At 37.3% G+C, this 15,841-nt stretch overlaps 1 protein-coding gene across 3 annotated transcripts in view; it reads right to left on the minus strand.

The window, feature by feature from the left end:
• EDIL3 (EGF like repeats and discoidin domains 3) overlaps nt 1–15,841 on the minus strand; it is a 457,861-nt gene that overhangs the window by 299,019 nt on the left and 143,001 nt on the right. The window lies entirely within an intron of this gene.

The raw sequence follows: 15,841 nt of genomic DNA on the forward strand, positions 1-15,841 counted from the left end.
CTTCATGAGGTAGACATTATATTTAAAAAAAGGAATTATTAAACCTTAGAGTAACTTAGAACCACTCAGTGTTGATTCACAGAGAGATTCAATCTTTCTCTTGCCCCATCACATTCACACTCAAATACACTCAACTCACATGTATCACACACTTCAAGATTCACTAGTGGTGGTTCTGTGGTGAAACCACAGGATCCTGCAATTTAAAGGTTGATCCCAAGTGATTCTGACACAAGTGTTCTACCACTCATACATGGATAAGCGTGGATATTACAAAAGCAGAGATCACATTATGAAAACGACTTTCTGCTAAAGCAGTGGTTCATAACTCCACATCTATACAAGAAGGCCAAACTCTGGGCCCCATTTCAAACCAATTAAGCCAGAGTCTCTTTCAATGGTAGTAATTTGGAGCCAGAATTGAGATAGGACTAGGTAATATCATTATAATGTTATGGTTATATTGGAGCTATAACTCAAATTGTGAATCATTTTGACTTGCTTTTTAAAAGGTAGACATTTTTGAGAACAGCACAACTCCAAGGGTAATAATCCACTGTCTTTGTGGGGGATGGAGCTACCAGAGTGCAAGAGTGAAACAGCTTCACGATTTTGCCTAGAATTCACGTTTCACCTTTACACTAACAGACATGCTCTGTGAGAAGATATTTCTGCTCTGTGCAGAAGTGCAACTTAATCAGAATACTACTGTTGAATTATATGACTCTAGCCAATACTACTTCATTGGATTTATGAAGTTTTAAAATAAAAATGTACTCAGCTGAATTGCTTATAAAAGACCTTTGTTCCCAGGTGATTCGTTCATCAAGGCACCACTGTGTAACTAGGCAGAGTTCTCCACTCTTTCCCGTTAGGGTTACATTGCACAGAGTACGCATTAGACAAGCTTACTTTGTGTCCTGACAATATTTTCCTCTCACACTGTTTGGCTTGTCTCCTTGGCACCAAAAAAAAAAAAAAAAAAAAAAAAAAAAACACAAAAAGAAAAATCAAGAGTGCAAACACATTTGGCACGCTTGGTGTAGAAAACATAAATTTTTAAAAGCTCTTTGCTGCTTTATCATGTCCCAAATACATCACAACATGTTCAAAGAGGAAAACCTTCAGTAGCTTCCAGGAATTCCCTTTTAGGAAAATACCACAAGGGATTAAAGAAGTGTTGACTTTTATGGGTCATTGTTAGTAAAAGTCTGGAGATTCAAAAGGAACAACAACCAAAAAAAGTTTATAGCAGGTCACTGTATGTGTGAACTGAATTTATAAAAGAAACAAGGAGATGAAATATACTCTTATTTGATAGATGAAGAGACAGAGGTTCCTAGTGACAGAACAATTTGTCTAAGGTTAATTTCAACTTGAATTTGAAAACCACTTTTTCCACTGTGCCTTACTTTCCCACAAAATGCTGATTCAGTATCCACTAAAATAGAAAAGTAAACAGGAGAAGGAATCAAGAAATAAAGATTGGTTATAACCATGATAACATTCCTTGGTCTTAGCCTAAGGGAAAAAAACAAAAACTGGATATAAGGGCTGCAAGAGAAATATCTTTAAGAAATGAAGTGCTGTTTTAGAAACTTTCAAGTCCCTTACAATCCAGGGACAGGCAAAGACAGCTTAGAGTCTGCCTAGGTGGTTAAACAAAACATCCTAAGCCTGTAATGCCTAAGAAAGGAGATCAGAAGTACTAAGATTTTACTTCTTCATTATATAAGGAGAAGCAAGAAGCTTTAGGAAAGAACTAGCAAGTACAGAAGTAAAGACACTTCTAAACTTACAGAAGTAATAGCAATTAGTCTTAAAAGCAAAGCCTCTGGGGCAAGCAGAGCACTAACCTACACTTGAGACTATAATACCTGATAGAAGGTTTGTAACAAATTAAAAATGTTAGAATCAGCAGGTACACAAGTCTGCATACAATTGTATTTCCACAAAACATCTCCATAGTCGTGGTGTCTTCGTACTGCTAACTATATTCATACTATTAATCAATATGCGTATTATTAAAACAACCTATATACTCACAAAGTCACATATGGGTTAGGATTGGTATTAATTCACTATTTCAGTTATCGCTGGCAAAGATGGCTTTGTAGACTAACTCCTTACCAAACAAAGCACCATGAACTATAAACAGGTGGCAGCAAGAGCCCCAGGAGTACAACCAAAACTCTAAATGGACATTAGTGGTCTATTTAGTGACATTTAAGTGAAATTAAGGATCACAGAAGTAATGTCATGTTATCCAATGAGTCCTTACTTTTTCTATTTGCTTCTTGGAATTCATGAATCAGCAAGTCAAATGTACACAAACACACATGTTTTTGTCACATGCAAGTTCCTCTAATCCTGGAAATTGAAAACACATGCACCAAGAAAAATAAAAATTAAAAACTCTGTATTTGTTCTCCCTGGTCACATTATAGATGGATGTACTGAAATTATGGTAATAGTAGGAAAACATAGAGTAAATGTATATATTTAATATAGAGAAGCTAACACAGTGTGTGGACCACAACAAACTCTGGAAAATTCTTAAAGAGATGGGAATACCAGATCACCTGACCTGCCTCCTGAGAAGCTGTATACAGGTCAGGAAGCAACAGTTAGAACTAGACACGGAACAAGAGACTGGTTCCAAATAGGAAAAGAAGTACATCAAGGCTGTATATTGTCACCCTGCTTATTTAACTTATATGCAGAGTACATCATGAGAAACGCTGGGCTGGAAGAAGTACAAGCTGGGATCAAGGTTGCGGGAGAAATATCAATAACCTTAGATATGCAGATGACACCACTCTTATGGCAGAAAGCAAAGAACTAAAGAGCCTCTTGATGAAAGTGAAAGAGGAGAGTGAAAAAATTGGCTTAAATCTCAACATTCAGAAAACTAAGATCATGGCATCTGGTCCCATTGCTTCATTGCAAATAGAAGGAGAAACAGTGGAAACAGTGACTGACTTTATTTTTTGGGCTCCAAAATCACTGCAGATGGTGATTGCAGCCATGAAATTAAAAGACATTTTCTCCTTGCAAGAAAAGTCATGAAGATAGCATATTAAAAAGCAGAGAGACATTGCTTTACAAGCAAAGGTCCGTCTAGTCAAAGTTTTAGTTTTTCCAGTAGTCAGGTATGGATGTGAGAGTTGGGCTATAAAGAAAGGTGAGCACTGAAGAACTGATGCTTTTGAACTGTGGTGTTGGAGAAGACTCTTGAGAGTCCCTTGGACTGCAAGGAGATCTAACCAATTCATCCTAAAGGACATCAGTCCTGAATTGTAAGGACTGATACTGAAGCTGAAACACCAATGCTTTGGCCAACTGATGTGAAGAACTGACTCAATTGAAAAGCCCCTGATGCTGGGAAAGATTGAAGGCAGGAGGAGAAGGGGATGAGACGGTTGGATGGCATCACCGACTCAATGAACATCAGTTTGAGTTAACTCCAGGATTTGGTGATGGACAGGGAGGCCTGGCATGCTGCAGTCCACGGGGTTGCAGAGTCAGACACAACTGAGCGACTGAACTGAACTGAACTGACCCCAGTGTGGTCCTCTCATTGCCCATAACAGAATCACCTGGGGTTTTGTTAAAATGTCCTAGAGGATTTGACATTTGGGTGTTTGGATTTGAATTCTGGCTAATAGCCCAGGTTTTGGCATTTTTTAAAAAGCTTATCACGTGCCTGTTATGAACACTAAGTTTGAGAATTATGGCTCTAACCATAAAGTTTGCTACAGAGCAGTGAGCTCAGTTGTTGGAAGTGCAGAAGTAAATTAGCAGGCTTGCAGAAAACACTCTTCACTGTACACTGTGGTTGTTCAGCAGCTTTCAATACTTTCTCTTGTAATGTGTTCAGGTTTATTTGGCTTTCTCACTATCAGTGCTTTGGGGGTGATGACTCACCCTTCAAATTTAGAAAGAAAGTCTGTATCTCAGAACAAAGTAAATATTTTCCCTTTTCCTACCCACAGTTATTGGTCTAGGTAAGTATATGATCCTTTTGGGGACAGTTAATAGGTGAGGACAGATTTGTGTTTGGGCAAGAAGAAGCTCTTGGAATTTACTTCCTTCTGAGAAAGTGTCTGCTAATAACCCTCTCTCTCTCACCTCTTTAGATACAGACAAGCAAGTCTATGACCCCAGAAGCAAGTTGACAGACATCTTGCAACCAAGATGGAAGCTGGCTTTAGAGAGAAGCCAATTCTCAAAGACTAAGTAGATAAACAAAAGGAAATCAGATTACTGATGATATTACTGAGCCATTGAATCATACCTTGATCTCACTCTAGACTCCTAGCTCTGAGGAAAAATACTAGCACTTTATTGTTTATCTAGTTCTAGTTGAGCTTTCTCGTACTTGCGAGTAATAGCACTCTACTGCAATGGTACATAGTTTTGCTGTTCCCGTTCAAAAGATATTTGAATGCCTAAGAAATGAATTGTCTCTGAAGGAGGCAACAAAGCTCTGTCTAGTCAAGGCTATGATTTTTCCAGTAGTCATGCATGGATGTGAGAGTTGGACTGTAAAGAAAGCTGAGCACCGAATAATTGATGCTTTTAAACTGTAGTGTTGGAGAAGACTCCAGAGTCCCTCAGACTGCAAGGAGATCCAACCAGTCCTTCCTAAAGGAAATCAGTCCTGAATATTCATTGGAAGGACTGATGTTGAAGCTGAGACTCCAATATTTTGGCCACCCGATGCAAAGAGCTGACTCATTTGAAAAGACCCTGATGCTGGGAAAGATTGAAGGCGGGAGGAAAAGGGGACAACAGAGGATGAGATGGTTGGATGGCATCACCGACTGAATGGACATGAGTTTGAGTAAACTTGGGGAGTTGGTGATGGAGAGGGAGGCCTGGCGTGCTGCAGTCCATGGGGTCGCAAAGAGTCGGATATGACTGAGCAACGGAACTGAACTGAACTGAGGGAGATAAGACTGGGATTCAGTACAGTTCAGGACTGTACTTCAGAGGACAGGTGGGCTTTCTGCACATTTTTATTTTTCCGTGGAGTTTACCACCACAGTTTGATACAATGAATCTATTTCTCTAATTTCAAAGTTGGTCACAAACTTTTCAGTGTAGTCTGGCAGTGAACATGTTCACGAACTGAGCTGGTGCTTGATCAAAGAAGAATGCATTATACAGTTTTTTCTTCCCTTCCTTCTTTCCTTCTCCTTCCCTTTCTCCTTTGCTCATAGGATCAACTGTCAAGTACAATAACAACCCACTGAGCCGTGTATTGCCTTCATATACATGTGCTATTAAAACACACATACTTCTTCATTGGACAGGCTCTAATTTCTATGTGGTCTCAACAATTCTTATATCTCCTGCTTTTGTTGTTTTTTTGTTTTTTTTGGTTGCTATTGTTTTGTCTTATCCTCGGGTGTTTTAAGTACACTTTCAAAACATGGAAATTCTACCCATTTAAAACAATTATATACACAGCACGGCTCACCATCAAATTGGAAAAGCTCATTATGAAATACATAAAATATACTTCTTAGCAATGATAATTTATTTTACAATGACATGTTACTCAGTTCATATTGATTTATGGATCATTTTGTCTGCTATACTATAAAACTAGTTAATTATGCACCAAACATGCTTTGCAAATATAGAATTATCCATGTAATCCACTATTTCCATGAGCAAAGCAACAAGAAATATGTATTTTTGTACTTTCACAACATCTTAGAATGTTTTTATTCAATTGCAGTGATGCAAAAATAACAATGATGTTATGTATGCAAGATTATTCATGCCTGCCCAGATGTTAAATGCTATAAATGTGTGTGTGTATGTGTGTGTGGGTGTGATTACTAAGGCAAAGTAGAGTAAACTACCATTTAAACTTTGTGAATTCAGTCATTTAAGTAAGTGTGGAGCTGCCTCTGGAAGTATTCAGAGAAGTATTTAGAGGGAGGTTTTGGTTTATAAAATCTTTGTTTTATTGTTTGTTGATTTTCTTGCTTTTGGCCAATGGCCCAATGAGGATGTGCCTCAGGACTTAAAAGCTGTTAGTACCAACTCCTTCTTTGTTAAAGTATGAAGAGAAGTGTTAATCTCTCCTGGCCAAAGACTTCAGACAGCATACTATGTGGTCAGTTCCCCACCCTGAGAACTGCAGAATAATTGGGCCACAGTGAAGAGCAGTAGACACTGCATAGAAAATGTTTAGAGAATTACAAAGTTTTCTCTATTCTATCAGTCTTCTACATGAAATTTGATCCTTGTGCTAGATTTGGAGGATGGCATTTATCTGAACACAGTTAATAATGTGCAATACATAAAATATAATTATCTACACATGTGGTTACATGTTTACTAGTCTCTGCCATTAGACTAGGATTTTCATGAGGGCGAGGATGTGCCTCTTTTGCTCACTCTTATGACTACAGGTTTTAGACTAGTACCTATAACACAGCAAGGCTCAAATATTTGTCAAAAGAAAGAAAGAAAATATGAATAAATACTTAATTCGGTCTTCTGTGTTACTCAATAAAATTTAGCTACTTCATTATGTAACCTTAGTACACTTACCAAAGACAACGCCTTAAATGTCATCTATATTTTAGTTACATAAAGTTATACATGCATGCGTGTGTGCTCATTCACTTCATTCAAGTCCAAATCTTTGTGACCCAATGGAGCCCGTCAGGCTCCTCTGTCCATGGGGATTCTCCAAGCAAGAATGCTGGAGTGAGTTGCCATGCCCTCCTCCAAAGGATTTCCTGACCTAGGGATTGAACCAGCGCCTCTTATTGTCTCCTGCATTGGCAGGCAGGTTCTTCACCACTAGCGCCACCTGGGAGTCCCAAAGTTATATGTAATTATATGTATTATTAAATATAGTCATATAAATCAGATTTTCTTTCTTGGGGCAGGAGAGAAAAGGAATAATAATTGAAAATACAATGCTCTAATAACCATTTGATCATCTCATGAAAATACAAATTTGTGATTTTAAATTAAAAAGCACTGAACTACAACTTATTAATTTAATAGATTCATTAAAACAGAAACACCAAATTCACTCTCTAAAGTTAACTAGTAATAGAGCTCACATGAGTTTTATAAGCTACTTATATAGTGAAAATCATCTTAACAGCAATTAGCAATGCATTTGTGATTTCTCAGTTTAGAAAGAGGTACAAATGGGGAAAATAATAAAGAATGAATGAAAGCTTTGGTTTCATGTTTTTTCTACTGAGTAAAAAAACAACATGTAATTTCCAAAGTATTCCCAGAGTACTGGGTAGCAGGAAGTAAGTAGACTATATTCATATCCCAGGTAGTATTAAATAGACTTTGTGGACATAATTAGGACATATTATGCTACTTAAAGGAAGCACTAAAAAGATCTTTAAGCTAGGTTATTTGACATTATAAAAATCTATAATTCAATGTTTCATGAATCTATACAACTGTCCTCAAATATCCTGTTTATTCAATGTGCCCTCCCTCATATTTGAATTCATCTCACTATAGACTGAATACAAATCTTACTACCTTCAATTCTTTAGTATTTATTTCAGTTTTCAGACTTAGTTGCCTCTTTAAAGTTCCCACTAGCTTTTAAATTATAACCTAAAGCCAGTTCTAATCAAAATGGCAATAGTATTTTTCAGTCTTGGTCCTGACCTGGGCATTTTCCATGATCCTTCTTTCGAGGGGAGCAGTTATGTTCTAATTTTGTACAGTGCATATAATTACTACTAAGCAAATATTTCTGGAAAGCTGTCCAGTTTTAGTGACAAGAAAATGAAGTCCAGTTAGTGACCGGGAGTCATGTAAAAAGCAAATCGGAAATTAAACCTACGGTAGCCTAAGAAAATTCATGAACCAATAGAAGAAACTTGTAAATGATAAAGCAGATCTGGAGTTAATATAAATGATTGATCACATTTATTAACTTCCAATAAAATTAATTTATAATTGTTTGAAAATTTAATACAGGAGAGGGGGGAATAGACCTGGAAAGAAGAATGCTATTTAATGTGACATTTGAATAAATTCTAATGAGATGGATAAAACTGGAGCCCATTATACAGAGTGAAGTAAGCCAGAAAGATAAACACCAATACAGTATACTAATGCATATATATGGAATTCAGAAAGATGGTAATGATAACCCTATATGCAAAACAGAAAAAGAGACACAGATGTACAGAACAGACTTTTGGACTCTATGGGAGAAGGCGAGGGTGGGATGATCTGAGAGAACAGCATCAAACCATGTATATTATCCAGTGTGAAGCAGATCGCCAGTCCAGGTTGGATGCATGAGACAAGTGCTTGGGGCTGGTGCACTGGGATGACCCAGAGGGATGGGATGGGGAGGGAGGTGGGGGGGGATCAGGATGGGGAACACATGTAAATCCATGGCTGATTCATGTCAATGTATGGCAAAAACCACTACAATATTGTAAAGTAATTAGCCTCCAACTAATAAAAATAAGTGGGAAAAAAAAATGTGACAGGAAAGTCATGCAGGTGAGGTCACTTGCTTATCATACGTGAATTTCAGATGGTTACAGCATCTATATTGTTCTGTTTCACAGCAACTGACAGAAGTAAGCTAATATCACCAGGCTCATGTTGTATGGATTTCTGCTTTATTTATGTATGGGCAACCAGTCAATTCAACCTCAATTCACTCCTATAATTCTGGACAAATGAGCTAATCTAAAAAGTAAATCTATTAAAACCAAAAGAACCAAAAAAGTAATGTATAAGTCAGCAAGACTGGGACAAATCTCACAGAAGCATCCACTTAAGGAAACCACAGAATCTTTGCACATAAAATGTTAATGTCAGAAGAGATTTTGTGATTAAGGAGTTGGCAAAAAAAAAAAAAAAAAAAAGAATTGTTATAATGGGTTAAGATTTGCATTATAAGATACAAATGTATTTATTAAATTATCTAAATTATCAACTAAAAACTCAACATAAACTGCACTTTAAAGTAAAAATAATGGAATATCAGATTATATATATATATATATATATATATATATTTTAGTTCAGTTCAGTCACTCAGTCGTGTCCGACTCTTTGCAACCCCATGAACCACAGCATGCCAGGCCTCCCTGTCCATCACCAGCTCTCAGAGTTTACCCAAACTCATGTCCATTGAGTTGGTGATGCCATCCAACCATCTCATCCTCTGTCGTTCCCTTCTCCTCCTGCCCTCAATCTTTCCCAGCATCAGGGTCTTTTCAAATGAGTCAGCTCTTGTAATTATGATTAAATATTTATATCATAAAAGTAAAAAGCAGATTATGTAATGATATGATATTCTTTAACTTGCTTTCATTAATATATCACACAATCTTTTCTGTGAAAATATAATCAATGAATATGGACAGTAGTATTTTATTTTATGGATAAATCATGGTTTATTTAACTGAGTCTCCACTGAATAAGGGACTTCTGAGGTCCCTGGCGCAAGTGGTAAAGAATCTGCCTGCCAAGGTAGGAGATTCAAGAGACATGGGTTCAATCCCTGGGTTGGAAAGGTAATCCTCTCCAGTATTCTGGCCTGGAAAATTCCATGGACAGAGGAGCCTGGCAGGCTATCGTCCAGGGGCTGTAGAGAGCCAGACATGACTGAGCAACTAAACACACACACACAGCACTAGTGAATGGCATTTGGACGGATTTATGGTTTTTCTCTTAGAAATACTATTTCAGTGAATGATCAGACTCCATTTGAATGGTGGTAGAACCATAAAACAAAAATCAGTTCAGTGCAGTTCAGTCGCTCAGTCATGTCTGACCCTTTGTGACCCCATGGACTGTAGCACACCAGGCCTCCCTGTCCATCATTAACTCCTGGAATTTACCCAAACTCATATCCATTGAGCCAGTGATGCCATCCAACCACCTCATCCTCTGTTATCCCCTTCTCCTCCAAACTTCAATCTTTCCCAGCATCAGGGTCTTTTCAAATGAGTCAGTCAAAGAACTGACTGACTTTGGCCATTAGGTGGCCAAAGAATTGGAGTTTCAGCTTCACCGTCAGTCCTTCCAATGAACACTCAACACGGATCTCCTTTAGGATGGACTGGTTGGATCTCCCTGCAGTCCACGGGACTCTCAAGAGTCTTCTCTAACACCACAGTTCAAAAGCATCAATTCTTCAGCGCTCAGCTTTCTGAGCAAAATAAATGAGCAAATAATTTCATTAAATAAATAAGAGCCCATCAGCTTAACCACAATATAAATTATTAACTTCTTGTAAATAAGGTTTTTAAAAGGAGCCTCTTTTATGCTGTCAGCCTATCTTTAGTAACATGCTTCTTAAAAATACTGGACAATATTATATTTGTATTTGTAACTTCTGATGAAAGTTACTCCCTTGCATTTGACTTACTGTTAATGGAGATCAAGTAAAAGTTGCAGTGATCTATGCCCAGATAGCACAAGACATAGGCAAAGAAATGCCTTGAGCTATGGGCTTGAGCAAATGAAGCTGTGGAGGAGCAAATTTCCCTGACCATCACCGTCACCTCAATTGGGATATGTAGGGCTGTATACTGAATATAATATCCTTACACTAAATAATATAAAACTTCAATGTTTAGTAAACTTAATGGTTACTGAAAACAGAAAATTACCTTATTACAAAATATTGGCACATAATTTGTGCATGTGTGTGTGTGTGTACACAAGCAAGTATTTACATTACAGTTATGTCAAACATGACATTTATACCATTAATGAAATTTGAGAAGCTTTTTTAGTAAAATATCATTCCTTTTTCACTACTTGTAAAGAGGAATTCAGAAATTTTATGATGGCTTTGAAATGACAGGCTCCCAAAATACAGATCCACACATCTGGCTTAATTAAAATATCTTTGAAACTCAAAAGATGAAGGGAAAAAAACAGTGGACGGTGTAACTTAAAAAGAGCTAAGCTATCTCTGGTGGATCTACCTGTTTCTCTTTGGTCAAGGGGAATTATTTTTTTCATGTAGTTTGAACTCATCCCAAGGACACTAACTAGAAGAGATAAAGTACAGTCTCTGCTTGCCTATACAGAACTCGATTAATCTAATGTGCCACTGACTTACTCAGCAGTGAGTTAATGACTGCTATAGAGAATTTTTTTCTTGCCTGTTAAAATAGAAGCTAAAATTAAATGTTTTCTCTTCAGACTCGTTAGGACCTTCTTTAAAAGAAAATAGTCAGTGTATCCACATTTAAGTGTTAATCAAATGACATTGACAATGTAATTTCCCTGTCTTCAAAACTTGGCTCCCTGGGCTGAATTTTTCCTTAATTGGAATGTCTTTAAGGAACTCAACTGATAAGAAAGTGGACAGGTCTAACTTTGAGACAAGGAAAATGAATAAAGATACAGGTATTCAGGGGAAGCCCAAGCCCCATTCCTGTTATCTTTGAGGTAATTTTCAAGTTGTGAATGCACACTAGTAACTTCTACTTTTCCAAACCATCAAGAAACAGTCTAGGAAACAGCCTGTTCAGATAACAGGATGTAAAGAACTTCACATAAATAAAAGTTTAAATCCAAACCAAAATTAAAGATCAATTAGTCTAACTTGCCAATAAAAAATCTCAAGGTTGCTTCAAAACTTCGAGTGGCAGGGAACTCTAAACTCAAAGAAACATGTCACATCACTCTCCCAAAAATAGCCTCTGGAAAACAAAGGAATAATGGGTCTGTGTTTGATGTACCAGTCATTCAAATATTTGAAGACAACTATATAATTCTCTTAACTGAGACAAACATCTCCACTTAATTTCATAATCACAACATACAACCTTGCCATCCTTTTTGTTAACTATTTCTTGATAAGTTCAAATGTGTCAAAGTGCTTCAAAATGTAGCAACAAAAGAGAAATCTTACAGCAACAAGAACTGATGTCCAGGTGAGATCTAACTAGCACAGAATGCAATGGCATTATTACCTACTTCTTTAGACTGCTGAAAGAATTAACTTCCATTCCCTCCTTCCTTCTGGGCTTCCCTGATAGCTCAGTTGGTAAAGAATCCACCTACAATGCAGGAGACATTGAACCTGTAAATTGAACCTGGTTCAATTCCTGGGTCGGGAAGATTCGCTGGAGAAGGTATAAGCTACCCACCCCAGTATTCTTGGGCTTCCCTTGTGGCTTAACTGGTAAAGAATCCACCAGCAATGTGGGAGACCTGGGTTCAATCCCCGGGTGGGTTGGGAAGATCCCCTGGAGAAGGGAAAGGCTACCCACTCGAGTATTCTGGCCTGGAGAATTACATGGATTGTATAATCCATGGGGTCCCAAAGTGTCAGACACAATTGAGCGACTTCCACTTCACTTCACTTCCCTCCTTCCTCCAGCCCCATCTTATAGACAAATAGCTAGAATGCTGGGGACAGCTAATCATATTTCCTTCCCATAAGAGGTCAAGCTTGAGCAGAAAAGAGAGAAAGGAGGAAATCATGAGGTGACTGTCAAGAAAGAATAGACTGGCTTGCAAGCAATGCTAAAAGTATCTTATAAAAAGGAAAATTTGCAAAAGTTTAAAACCAAGCAAAGCCTTAAAGGTATTTTTCCAATCTTTTACTTTCTCTGAAGCAAAAATATCTAGCTTGCATATATTTCATATGTAGTTGATGAAGTTCACAGACAGGAAAAACAAACATTTTCTGCATTGAAACAGTTTCCTTAGTGACCAGGACTAGGTGTTCATCCAGGTGGATATAAATATTTTGTGGTTTCTCATGGGATTTTCCACAGGTCAACTGACATTTTTAGTCATAGAAGGGTCTCCTGAAAACTATTTTTGAACCTTTATGCTTGTTTCTTTCAGCAATTATTTCTGGTTAGAAATTCTAGGCTAGAAATTAGCACTGATTTCAGTCAATAAGCCACACTGAGCCTTCTCCAAATCAACTACCTATTACACTAAGTCCTATTGGGAACAATCACAACAGTTAATGAATTTGAAAAAGAGATTTATCTTGGAGGCAGAAAAAAAAATGTAATGGAAAAAACAGTACTATTTAATGCTAAAAAAAAAAAAAAAAAAAAGCCTGAGGTAGTACTTAAAAATTATCACAAGTTTTGTTAAGAGTTTTGTACTGTTTTGTCTTTGTGTTTTTATGCTTCAATTATATTATGAAAAGAGATTACAGACTCATGTTCCTGGGATAATATTGTTAATAACGCTGAAATCTATATTATGGAAACAGTTTGAGATTGACTAAAAGCCCTATACAGCATAGATCCAAACACTATCCTGTCTGACTCTTCATCATCTCTATAAACCCCAAATAGTCTAGAAAAGCACTACCACTAATTCTTCCAGAAGGTTCCCAAGTTTCTTATCTTTGTAATTTTTATCACCTGGAAGAGACTGCCAGACTACAGTCCATGGAGTCACAAAGAGTCAGACATGATTTAGTGACTAAACAACAAATTTTGCTTAAAATGTGTCTACCAAATCATTTTACTGGTGAAGTGCACTGCCATCCCATCCCATCTCAAAAGTCTTCTCACCCATCAAATTCAATCCCTAGGACTGGAGCTAACCTTTCCTCCTCCTGATACCCACAGCACTTTTTTTTTTCTCCTCTTAGGATAATTATTTTCTGCATTGTGTAATGACTATTGATGTGTGTGTTTTGTAGTCTTTCCCAAATGTATCTCAAAGTCAAGCTCTTTATCTTGGGGGCAAAGACAAAGAGGAGAGTATGCCCTGGGGTGAGGAACAGCTTTCCAGAGATGCTCAGTAATAATCATTAAATGGAAGATTCTAGTTTTCTTTCTGCTCTGTGATTCTATCTTTATGCAAAGCCACAGAGAGCTTATTGTTGATGTATCACATCTAAGACCCTAATATTAATATGTTGTCATAAATTCTAACTTCATATTTATTATGCCTTTACAGGATTTCCATTTTGCAATCTTACAAAAAAGTAAATTCATAAGTTATTTGCTGTAAGCATAAGGAAAGCTCTATTCCGGAAAGGCCAATTCCTAATTATGCAAACATTACTTACATTACTCATAATTTTCAAATAATAAAACATAGGGTTCTCTTTTTTCCCATAATAAGTGAGGTGATTTGTCAAATTATGCAATGAGGAAAAGAAAATTTTGAAAAATTAAAAGCTGACAGCTAAATTGCCCCCAGTTTGCATATTGAAGCACAAGCAGAAAAAATCCTGACATAAAAATAATAGGTCAGGATTTATTGGACATTTCAACAATGTTATTAATGACTGAAATGATGGAAGAATATTCAGGGACTTCAAAGTTTGATTTCTGCATGTAATGTTTGAATTTTCTATAAGGTTTAATTATATTTATTTACTTATTTTTATAACTCCTACATAGTTTTTATTACAAATCAGGAATAATCCTAAGAACCTTACATATATAAATCACTTAATTTGAACAAAATCTCTTTGAAGTTGATATTAGTTATTACCCAGATTTTACAGATAAGGAACAAAGGCATCAGGAGGTTAATCAACTTGGCCAAAGTAACAGTGACAGTAAATAGAGGAGTCAGAATTTGAATTCAGTCTGGCTGAGCTCTTGATCAAAATATCATGATATAATTCTTTAGAGAATGTGTTTCTACAGAATTCCAAGAGCATGATCAGCATGAAAACACTGGGATTACAGGTTTTACTATTATTATTATTGCTACTGTATCTCTAGGTTCTCTCAGTGCTGCTCTTGAGAAATCTATGTGCAGGTCAGGAAGCAACAGTTAGAACTGGACATGGAACAACAGACTGGTTCCAAGTAGGAAAAGGAGTACGTCAAGGCTGTATATTGTCACCCTGCTTATTTAACTTATATGCAGAGTGCATCATGAGAAACGCTGGGCTGGATGAAGCACAAGCTGGAACCAAGATTGCTGGGAGAAATATCAATAACCTCAGATATGCAGATGACACCACCCTTATGGCAAAAAGTGAAGAAGACCTAAAGATCCTCTTGATAAAAGTGAAAGAGGAGAGTGAAAAAGTGGGCTTAAAGCTCAACATTCAGAAAACTAAGATCATGGCATCCAGTCCCACCACTTCATGGCAAATAGATGGAGAAACAGTGGAAACAGTGGCTGACTTTATTTTTGGGGGCTCCAAAAACACTGCAGATGCTGACTGCAGCTATGAAATTAAAAGACATCTATTCCTTGGAAGGAAAGTTATGACCAACCTAGACAGCATATTAAATAGCAGAGACATAACTTTGCCAACAAAGGTCCATCTAGTCAAGGCTATGTTTTTTCCAGTGGTCATGTATGGATGTGAGAGTTGGACTATAAAGAAAGCTGAGGACCAAAGAATTGATGTTTTTGAACTGTGGTGTTGGAGAAGACTCTTGAGAGTCCCTTGGGCTACAAGGAGATCCAACCAGTCCATCCTAAACGTGCTGAAGCTGAAACTCCAATACTTTGGCCACCTGATGTGAAAAGCTGACTCATATGAAAAGACCCTGATGCTGGGAAAGATTGAAGGCAGGAGGAGAAGGGGACAACAGAGGATGAGATGGTTGGATGGCATCACCAACTCAGTGGACATGGGTTTGACTAAACTCTGGGAGTTGGTGATGGACAGGGAAGCCCGGCATGCTGCGGTTCATGGGGTCGCAAAGAGTCAGACACGACTAAGTGACTGAACTGAACTGATCCATCATCATATGTGTAATAGTTACACTTTAATTTGGATACAAACAATGGACTGTGGAAACAGGCTGGGATAGAATTTTAGGCTTATCACTCCATCTGTCTTTGAACAGGAATCTATGAACACAATGACTTGACAGTCATTGTGTTTATCTCA

This window comes from Dama dama, chromosome 9, assembly GCF_033118175.1.
Source record: "Dama dama isolate Ldn47 chromosome 9, ASM3311817v1, whole genome shotgun sequence".
Classification (NCBI taxonomy): Eukaryota; Metazoa; Chordata; class Mammalia; order Artiodactyla; family Cervidae; genus Dama; species Dama dama.